This window comes from Pistacia vera, unplaced genomic scaffold (genome assembly GCF_008641045.1).
Source record: "Pistacia vera cultivar Batoury unplaced genomic scaffold, PisVer_v2 Contig282, whole genome shotgun sequence".
Lineage (NCBI taxonomy): Eukaryota > Viridiplantae > Streptophyta > Magnoliopsida > Sapindales > Anacardiaceae > Pistacia > Pistacia vera.
The window spans coordinates 373,340-384,063 of record NW_022196093.1 but is presented as its reverse complement, the minus strand read 5'-3'; the positions used below and the strand labels follow the sequence as shown (position 1 = coordinate 384,063).

Genomic DNA, 10,724 nt, shown 5'->3' with positions numbered 1-10,724 from the left:
AATGAATAACATAATGTTGATATTATCAACATTTGACCAATACTTATCAAATTTCACTTTCATCCATGTAGCCATATTACGTAAGCCAAGATCAGGACTTTTACACCATGTTGAAATCTTCAACCCAACGTCGAAAATCTCTCGCATGTATGCATTACCAATAACATAAAGAGACCCAGAGACACATAGAGTAGCATCGTAAAATACTTTCAAGAAAGGTAACAAGTAGTGAGCATACTCCCAATCAATACTCATAGGCAAACCTCGTAACCTATCACCACTAGTAAGCTCATCTACATACTTACTATCTTCCAATGCCAACAACTCAAAAGCTTTCTGAAATTTTAATACCGCTTCCAACATCAAGTATGTAGAGTTTCACTGGGTTTCTATATCAAGAACCAAATGACTTTTACTTGCGATTTTTTCTTTCTCCACACACGCCTTAAATCTTTGTGACCTTACTGGAGAAGAGCTTGCATACCTCACTATTGAACATATTCTAAATATGGATTCATCCATTTCCTTTATCCCCTCTTTCACAATTAAACTTAAAATATGTGAACAACATCTCATGTGTAGAAAATCACCGTCCAATACACTTCCCTTCCAACTTGCTAGTCTAGTCTTGAGATAGCTTACCTTAACATCATTAGAACTAGCATTGTCTACTGTGGTTGTGAATACCTTATAAATACCCCAATCAAGCAAACACCTCTCAACTGTCTTGCCAATCATTATACCTTTATGACTAGTGATTGGACAAAAATTTAAAATTCTTTTCTGTAGCTGCCAATGATCATCAATGAAATGTGCAATAAGGCACATTTAATTAAGGTTCTGAATGCTTGTCCATGTATCAGTCGTCAGACAAACTCTGTGCGAAAACTTATTAAAAAACTTCTTCAACTTTTGGCACTCTCCAATATATATTTTGAAGCAATCTTTAGTCACGGTTCTCTGGCAAGGTACTTGAAACCTAGGTTGTCACATTTATCATGTTGCGGAACCCCTCATGCTCTACAAAACTAAAAGGTAACTCATCAACAATGATCATTTTTGCTATAGCCTCTCTAATCAGATCTGGATCATATTTCCATGACACCAATGAAGATTGTGTGGAGAGAGCAATGTCGCTTGAGAGATCACGTAATCCTTGTTGAAAAATTAGAGTCTTCTGTCTCTTGTCCACCACATTTGGAGGATACTTTTTGCATCTATTTAAGTGGTTACGTAGACAACTTGTACCACTCTTACTCGGACATGCTAGAAACTCCCACAGTAACTACATATCGCAGTCAAATCATCCTTATTCTCAAAATCGCTCTTAACAAAGTGATCCCACACTTGAGAACTATTCTTCCTAGAACTTGTTTCCCTTGCATGTTTAGGGGCTAAAGGTGCTGGTGGTGGCCTGAAATTTGGAGTTGGAGTTGGAGTCATACTTTTCGGTGTCTCACGAGTATTGTCTGAGCCGATGACATCTATAATTCCATCAAATAAAAATATGCATTAAGTAAATAAGACATCCATATAAATCATATTCTTTTATTTATTGACCATAACTAAAAATAAAAGAGAAAATTTTGGACATGTAAATTATAAAGACATCCATCAATTAATAATAAAACATAAGGCTACTAGTTTACACATAGTCATGGGTCCATCCAAATCCAACACAAGTTCAATTCAATTTGCACAATTTCAAATTTTTAATATAATGTATGCCCCATACAATCACTCACAGGTCTAGAGTTATGAACTGCACTCAAACACTTTCATATATCAACTCACCCTAGATTTCTAATTACTTTGATACACACAAGAAATTGCGTCAGTGAAAAAGAAAATGGAATTAATTATTGGCTATTTTGTTGCATAACAAAAGCAAGTTCATTTCTGTTACTCACATAACCTAGAAACAAACCCGAAAAACATATATCAATTCACCCTAGATTTCTATGATATCAACTAGAAATAATCCTTGTCAATACACCACATATATTTCATTGTTTCTAACCTAGCTTTTTGTATCCAAAACCAAAAATAGATCCGAAATAAATTGAAGTTCCATACAAATGGCAAATTTCAAAAGCAGTAAAACATTGCAGACTCAAAGACCTCTTTTCATTGGATCTGTCGCTGAATTAGAAGATGTGTTGTGGTGGAACAGGCGAGCAGCTTGAGGATTGTAGTCGCAAATCTGAACGATGGTGGAGTGGCGGTTGCTGTGAACTACAACACAACAATGTGGACTATCGTCATCGGCTCGTCGCTAGGGAGTGACTGAGTGGGTGGTTGTTATGCTGAATGGTACTGTTGGGTGAGTGGCTGTCGACAAAATAGATGCTGGAGTGGATGGGTATGGGACTGTCAACTCACTATGGGTGGAGCTGCTGGGTACTGCCGGCGAATAGACGAAGAGCAAAGCTGAAGAATTGAAGATGGAGTGGAGTACTAGAGTGGAGTGGAGTGGAGTGAGTGGAACTGCTGGGTGCTACCGGCAAACGGGCAAAGAGCAAAGATGAAGAATTGAAGATAGAGTGGAGTACTGGAGTGGAATAGAGTGAGTGGAGCTGTTGGGTGCTGTCGGCAAATAGGCAAAGAGCAAAGCTGAAGAATCGAAGATGGAGTGGAGTGGAGTGGAGTAGAGTGGAGTGAGCAGAGCTACTGGGTGCTGCCAGCGAACAGGCGAAGAGCAAAGCTGAAGAATCGAAGATGGAGTGGAGTGGAGTGGAGTGAGTGGAGGTAGATATGAAGCTACTCAATGGAGTGTGCATTGTGGAGAATGGAGATTGGAGCTTGGAGGCAGAGAAGACGGAAGAGAAATAGACGGAAGAGAAAAAAAAAAATTTTAAAAACAAAATACATGTTACTTATATAGTTAGGGTTTAACCGATTTTTTAGTTTTTCAAATTTTACAAACCGAAAACCAACCCAGTTTATAAAAAAACCTAATTTTCGGTTCATTTTCAAACCGGTTTTCGATTCGATTCAGTTTCTGGATTATTTCTCGCACCCCTAGCTCCAACATATCTACAAAAGGAATATTTATGTGTAAGCTTCGAAATGTATGCATAAACTTACCAAATTGCTTGTCTAATCTCTATTTTCGCACTCTATGAGGGTATGGAAGGGTCGTTTCATCATTCATCACAATATGGAGAGTTTTGTCAGATTCTGCCCCTGTGCTATGGCACTGTGCCGCGACACTCTTGCTCATGTTCTCCTCTGTGCTGCGGCACTCTTGGTCTTGGTTTATTCTGTGCCACGGCATTGTGCCACAGCATGGTCACTTTGGTCCATTTTTTCCACTTAGAGTTTTTGCCCCTTTTCTTCTTCCTTGCTTGATTCCTTCAACTCCTTACCACTTATCAGCATGATAGCATTGAGTTGCTCCTTTGGATTCTTCTCGATATCACTTGGAAATGTTCCTTGAACTCTTCCCACCAAGATACTATGCATTTGTCCCATTTGAGTCTCAAGATTCCTTATAGAAGCAGATTGATTTTGCACAAAAGACTTCATATTTATGAAGTTGAGCTTCATTCTTGTCAAATCTTTTGCCCGATTCCTCCATAAACTTTGTACACAAATTCTCCATGTTGGATTTCTTCTCTTGAGGTTGGAAGCCCAATGGTGGTTTGTGCTCATTGTTGTTGCTCCATGAAAAATTTTGATGATTGTGTCATGCTGGAGTGTATGTGCTAGAGTACGGATTTCCTTACCCTTGTTGAAAATTGTTGACATAGTTAGCTTGTTCCGGTAGAGAAAACTGATTCCCTTCTTGACAATCCTTTGACAAGTGATTCCCTACACAAAGTTCACAAGTTAGAGAAGAAGATTCAATAGCATTTACCTTTAGGGAAACTCTCAATTGCTTTTGGATGGCTGAAAGTTGAGCAGCCAATGCGGTGTAGCTATCAACTTTGTGCATTCCTGCTACTTTCCTTGTTAAATTTCTCTCCGAAGGCCTCATGTAGTTATTACTCGCCATCACTTCAATCAAATTATAGGCTTCCTCTGGTGTTTTGTTATTTAAAGCTCCCCTACTTGTAGCATCTATCATAGCTTATATATTTGGTAGCAACCCATTGTAAAACATTTGCACTTGTGACCATATTGGCAACCCATGGTGAGGACACTTTTGTAAGAGATCTTTGTACCTTTCCCAAGCTTCATAAAGTGACTCCATATCTTGCTAGTAAAAATTTGTAATGTCACTTCTTATCTTGGCAGACTTGACAGGTGGAAAATATTTCATAAGAAACGCCTAAACTAACTCATTCCAAGTCGTGATACTTCCCAGTGGTAGAGAAATTAACCAAACCTTAGCTTTGTCCCGAAGATACCCCGTTATGTCTGAATGTGTCGCATAGCTCCAAAAAATTGGCTATATGCAAGTTAGGATCATCACTAGACAACCCTGCGAATTGTACCAAATGTTGTATCATCTGAATAATGACAAGCTTGATCTCAAAGGTATTTGCTTGAATCAGTGGTCTCCTAATACTAGAAGCACATCCCTCAATTGTAGGTTTTGAGTAATCCTTAAGTGCCCTTTGAACTTCTTCTCCTCTTGTATCTGTCATCAAACTTAACTCCTCTGTACGATCCAACACTAGAAATATAGAACTAAAAGTTAAAGCACAAAAGACAAAAATAAAAAAAAATTAATACAAACCAAATTAGCAACTAGACAGCTTGTATTGATATTGACAATATAAAAGCAATTCCCCAGCAATGGCGCCAAAAACTTCTTGTGATTTTCAGAAGTGTACGAAATCGTGCAAGTAATAAAGTGTACGAATACGGATGTCGAATCCAAGAGAATTACTACTATCAATTACCAAATTAAACTATCCTATTACGATTTGATTAATCCAAATTTTATCAAGAAAAACCTAAATTAAAATAAACATTGAATTTTAATAACAAAACAAAAAGAAAACAACTAAATAAATCTTTGGTTTTTATGCAAGATGACTAGACCTAGGGCATAAATTTCGCACTAACCCTTATTCAAATGTATTTATAAATTATTCTAATTTTATTAAGCTCTTCCTACAGGTGAAACTCCCTAAATTTCTAATAAATTTATTTCAAACAATTATCAAATTAACTCCTAATTACTAACCCGAATTACCTCTAATAAGATTTAAGCAATTGGAGATCGTTGTTAGTGTATGCCCTAGGAACCAATCGTGTTGTCGATTTCAGGACATTATATCTTGTAAATGTATTATGAATAAAAGAAAGTATTCTTATTTCACATGTTGATTTTCTGCTTTATTTATATTATATTATATTTAATATTGCATGTGAAATGTCTGGATGACACGAATCTTCAGAAGATCAAATCATTAAAGAATTCCCTACGCAAGTAATGTTAATTGGGCAATAACATTGCATAGTAGGCATGTTGAATGTCTCCATTGAATATCATGTGATGGTATTAGTGTGGGTGATTATAAGAGGTATGTCACTAAGGCATTAGCATGGATAAACGGTTAGTGAACTGTTTATCAAATATGACCGATTACGATGAATCACATGGATGTGGTCAGTGATGCATCGTAGGATCGTGCTAGTGTTTCACTTATCCTTAGACCTGAGACATCACGGTTGGATTCAACATAGGATGCATATGGTTCATATGGTGTATAAGCACGATACTAGTCATGTCTTGTGTAATAAGCCGGTTTGGTCATATGTTATCCATGTGTCGAGGACAAGTGATGGTCAAGATGGGATCCGTTAACTCAAAATAGTTCAATCTCGAGTTCCCAGACGAATGTCAATAAACATTAGAAAAGGGAAATCTCTGGCCAGAGTATAATAAATGTCAGATGAAAAGTAGTTTCATGTTGACGAGTTCCATTGTATCGATTGACAATTCGATTAAAGATTAAGTTAAAGGTTTTGACATACCATGAACCATTCTTAATCAGGATTAGATAACGGAGGGATTTGACTACACAATACGTACGATCAGAATAGGCTCATTGGAATTTACACTTCATTGTGGTTTAGGGGTTATGGATCATTGCTAGACGTCTACCATAATCAGTGGGAGTTTCGATTATAAAGAGTTATAACAAAACATATCAAAATCCAATATTGGGCCCACGGCTAGATCACGGTGAACCAAAATGGTCACACATAAAACCAAACTCAATGAGAGAGAGTAATACATATCATTAATCAAATTAATGATGTTCGGACGTAAACGGTTGCATCCGAATTAATGTATTGGTGAGAAATGATTATCCATGGATGGCTAGCACTAACCAAGGGTAATAAGGATTTATTAAATATTATTATTGAATTGGATTCAATGATGGGGGCAAAAGTGCATTGGTTTTATTCTAAAGGGTTAGAATATTTAATGGAATTAAAATTTGGTCTAATTATGAATTAACCATAAAACCAAGGACTTGACATAAATGTTTATTCTCAAGTTAATTTTAAATTGTTTGAGGCCTTCCCAAAACAATTTAAAATTACACTTTGTGCCCATGGTATATAAATTAAGTACTATACCATTTTAACGCAATTTGCAACAATTGAAAACAAAAGGCACTCTCTCATTTTCTCTCTCACTCTCTCGGCTCTCTCTCATCTTTGGCTTGGGTGGATTTCATTTTGAGTTTCTTCATTCTCTTTTGAAGAATCTAGACTCCAAGTTTCAATATCAAGCTTTTAATAGCAAAAGGAGTTGGTAATTTCTATCCTTTTCTTACATTAATAAGTTAATGTTTTAATTGTTTGTTTTCTACCTTATATCCATCATCTTGATCATTTTGTCTCCATTTCCATGTCCAAAATGCATGAATCCCAACAATCGTTACGCTCTGTGGAGTTTACTAAAACCTCACAAATCGCGATACCCTATCTCTAGCGTTCACTCAACCTATGGTTTTCCTACGATAGACCAACTAATTATCATCTCTCGATCTCAACCTAGTCCAATAATTCATTCAATTTTTGGATCCTTAAGAATCAAAAGCATTACGCATAATAATAAAAGTTAGGAAGAAATGTTAATAAAAATCACCATAAATATATCAACACATAATCAAGAGATTGGACTCCATCTTAGCCCTAGAAAATAATTTTAGTTCATAAAATAAAATTAGTTCATAGCAAATATAAAAGAAACAACCATCTTTATTAAAAACAAAAATCACGAGTTTAAGGAGGAACAAGGAAAAATTTCTCTATGATTTTGCTCCAAAAGCTCCATAAATTTTGATGCTCTTTTCATTTCTTCTAATAGTTTTTCTTTTGATCTCTCCAAAAAATCCCTAAAACAATTCCAAAAGACTTTTATTTATATCCCACAAGGGTTAGGGTTTCGTTTCCCCTCATTCTACTAAGTTTAGGACTCCTAAAACCCCAATTTCCTAGTGAAACATGGAAATTAAAAACCCAGTTGTCATGACTGTGCCCTGGTACTATGCTATGGCATTGTTGATTCTAGAATTTTCTGTGCTACCGCATGGTGTCCAATTACTCTTCTTCAGTTCAAACCTTGCATCATTCCTCAACACTCCAGAGATAGTGATTTTTCAGCATGATAACAATGGAATCTAGAAAAGTGGTAAACATATGAAATGTATCCTTTTGAATCATCTTTCTAAAAATCCAATAATCGTCTTAATCTAAGGTCTATAACTCAAGTTATTGTTGAAACACCAAAGCATGTTCAAACTAGAGCATAATCTATAATCTCCTCTTTAAATTCAAAACTCTATGACTTTTTCAATTCAACTCCGATTTTCAATCCGTTTGTTTCTACTCATCACTCATTCCATTGCTGACATGATTCTTCATCTGAGCATAACATTTAGCATAGATGCCTTGAAAACACATAAACACACCTGTGATCCCGTAAAAGACATTTGTGAAAATATTAAGCAAATTTACCAATTTAAGCCTAATTTTTCCTAAATAGTCCCCATAAACCACTAATTAATTGTGCATTTTCAAACTCTTATCACTTTGTGAGATTTACCAAAATACCTCTTTATCAATAAATGACGAAAATGCCTCTCACATATTCTCTTCTTTAGTTTGCCTTTTATGTGTATGACCCAAAGGCTCCTCATCATGCTAGTAGTATGTAATATCGTAGTCGACACCCCATCGATCGCTCATTACACACAAACCAAGATTGGCCTCGAGTAAGGCATTAGGGCCACCCGACATATTCGGATCTAGCATAATTCGCTACTTGTCAACATTATGCAATCAAATCCTTTCATCATCTCCTATCTAATCAAGGTTTAAAGCATAAAAGTAATGTCAACTTCAAATATAAACCACCTTGACCTGTTCAGATTCGGATATCAAACCAATCGACTAATCGAGCTTCAACTCGATTCCATTGTGGCCAAAATTCCAAGGTCGTTGTCCTTCACCGTAATCTCATCAAGATAATATCTCTTGTATACATGAGTGATGAATCCTTTATTGATCCACCATAGTCGTGATATAGTTCTCGATGTAGTCAATCACTCCCATACAGATAACCCTCTCAGGATTACGTTTGGTAAGTGTCAAAATGTACCAATAGGTAGACACGGCGCTCTGGTGATCTCAAGTCTAAGGACCACATGCACCACTATCTGTTAGAGGATGTATTCCATGGACACTGGTGTTATCATTTATATGGAATCCTCTGATGGGCTAGTCTGATGAACTCGTGAATCACAAGCACCCATGTGCCACACCAAGTTGTCACCAAACAACCTTGAAATGTGAAAACAGTCACTACCTTCCGGTGGGGTCGTTAAACACTATGATAGTCTTACTATATTATCTATGCCCTATGTTAGGATAATGCTCCGACTACAGATGTTTTTAGAATGGCCACCATATGTGATCATAGGGATCTCACAATCGAGACTTATCACTGCTTGATTCCCTCATCACGGTTCAACCACTCTAAGGGCATATATTAATACATACATATGAACTATGCTTTACATAATATAATTGATGCCTTTTATATATTGAATATTCATGATCCATAGAGTCAACATACAACAATATGATTGGCTTAGGGGTACCTACTCTAACACTAACATAAGAATCAAAGATATACAATAAAGACATCTTAATATGTTTTAATTATTATTGTTGAGGAAATAAAAATTTGATCTAGTTACCTGTTAGATCCGCCCATAACCAATTATGAGAACACATCAATGCCTCTAATGTATGAGAATTAAATCTGTTGCGATGTGGGCTTACTACATTCCTACTAGTGCTAAATGCAGACTTTGAAGCAACTATGGAGACAGGAATAGCAAGCATATCTCGAGCAATATTCTGTAAGGTTAGATATTTTGGCCCATTTGCCTTTCACCAAGCTAGTATGTAAAAGTTATGAGTCCTAGGCAATAGTTTTTCTCAAGGTAACTTTCTGGTTCTGACTTTCCTTAACAACACTAGATGCTTGGTCTATAAACTGTTAGAGTAGATGCCCTAGAGCCAATCAATTATTGTAGAATTGACTCTTTGTAATAATGTTTATTAATCAATAAAAGGCATTTTATTCTATATCGCGTAAATCATTATTAGTGCAATATGTATTGATATATGTCCTTAGAATGGTAGAACCATGACGAGGGTATCAAGTGTTTCAAATCTTGATAGTGAGAACCCTATGAGCACATATGGTGGCCATTCTAGAAACGTCCGTAGCCCCAGTATTATTCTGAAGTAAGGGCACAGATAATACGGTAAGGCTATCATAGTGTTGAATGACCCTGTCGAAAGGCAATGACTGATCTCACTTGTCAAGGTTGTTTGGTGACAACCTGGTACAACACATGGGTGCTTGCTGTAGTCGAATACACCGCAACAAGTTCACTGGACTGACCCACCAGAGGATTCCATACGGATGGTAACCCCAATGTCTATGGAACAAATCCTCTAACGAATGGTGGTGCATGTGATCCTTAGACTTGAGATCATTGGAGTGCCTTGTGCACCGATTGGTACAATTTGACACTAGCCTAACACAGTTCTATTCAGAGCTGTCAATACGGTGGTGATTGGCTACATTAAGGAGTGTATTAACACTATGGTGGATAGACAGAGGATTCATCACTCCCGGGTACGGGAGAAGTTATCTCATGGCGCAATTCAGTATATGGAAATGACACTAAAACTGTGGCCACAGTAGGATTGAGTTGTTGCTCTATCCAGTTTATAATACAGGTTATTGGTCCAGAAACTAAATACATAATATCAAGAGTAACAGAAGGTTGACAATATTTCTATACTCTCATCTCATCGAGATAACGTATGATGAAAGGATCGAATTGTACGGTAACCATATCGTTGACAGGTAGCTACTTTACTGAATCCGAATCTATCAGGTGGCCATGATGCCTTGCTAGGGGCCAATCTTGGTATGTGTATAAGTGAGACGATTAATTGGTGTTAATCGTGATACTATACACTACCGATATGATGAGGAGCCTATAGGTCACACACATAGAAGATAATTTAAGAGCCAGAAAGAAAGAACGGCGTTTTCGTCTTTTTAGGCGAAAGGGTATTTTGGTAATTTCATAGTGCAATTAAATTTGCTGAGGTCGTAGCCTTTATTTAATTTGTTAGAAAAAATTAAATAAGTGAGATTACGTCTAAATATGTGTTCGCATATATTTAAATAAATTATCATTATTGTTAAATGTTAATATATGTTA

At 36.5% G+C, this 10,724-nt stretch overlaps 1 non-coding gene across 1 annotated transcript; it reads left to right on the top strand.

The window, feature by feature from the left end:
• Positions 1–4,127: 4,127 nt before the first annotated feature.
• Positions 4,128–4,234, top strand: LOC116134102. Its single transcript, XR_004128644.1, has one exon. It is a non-coding gene; the product is annotated as a small nucleolar RNA R71 (small nucleolar RNA).
• The last annotated feature ends 6,490 nt before the right edge of the window (positions 4,235–10,724 follow it).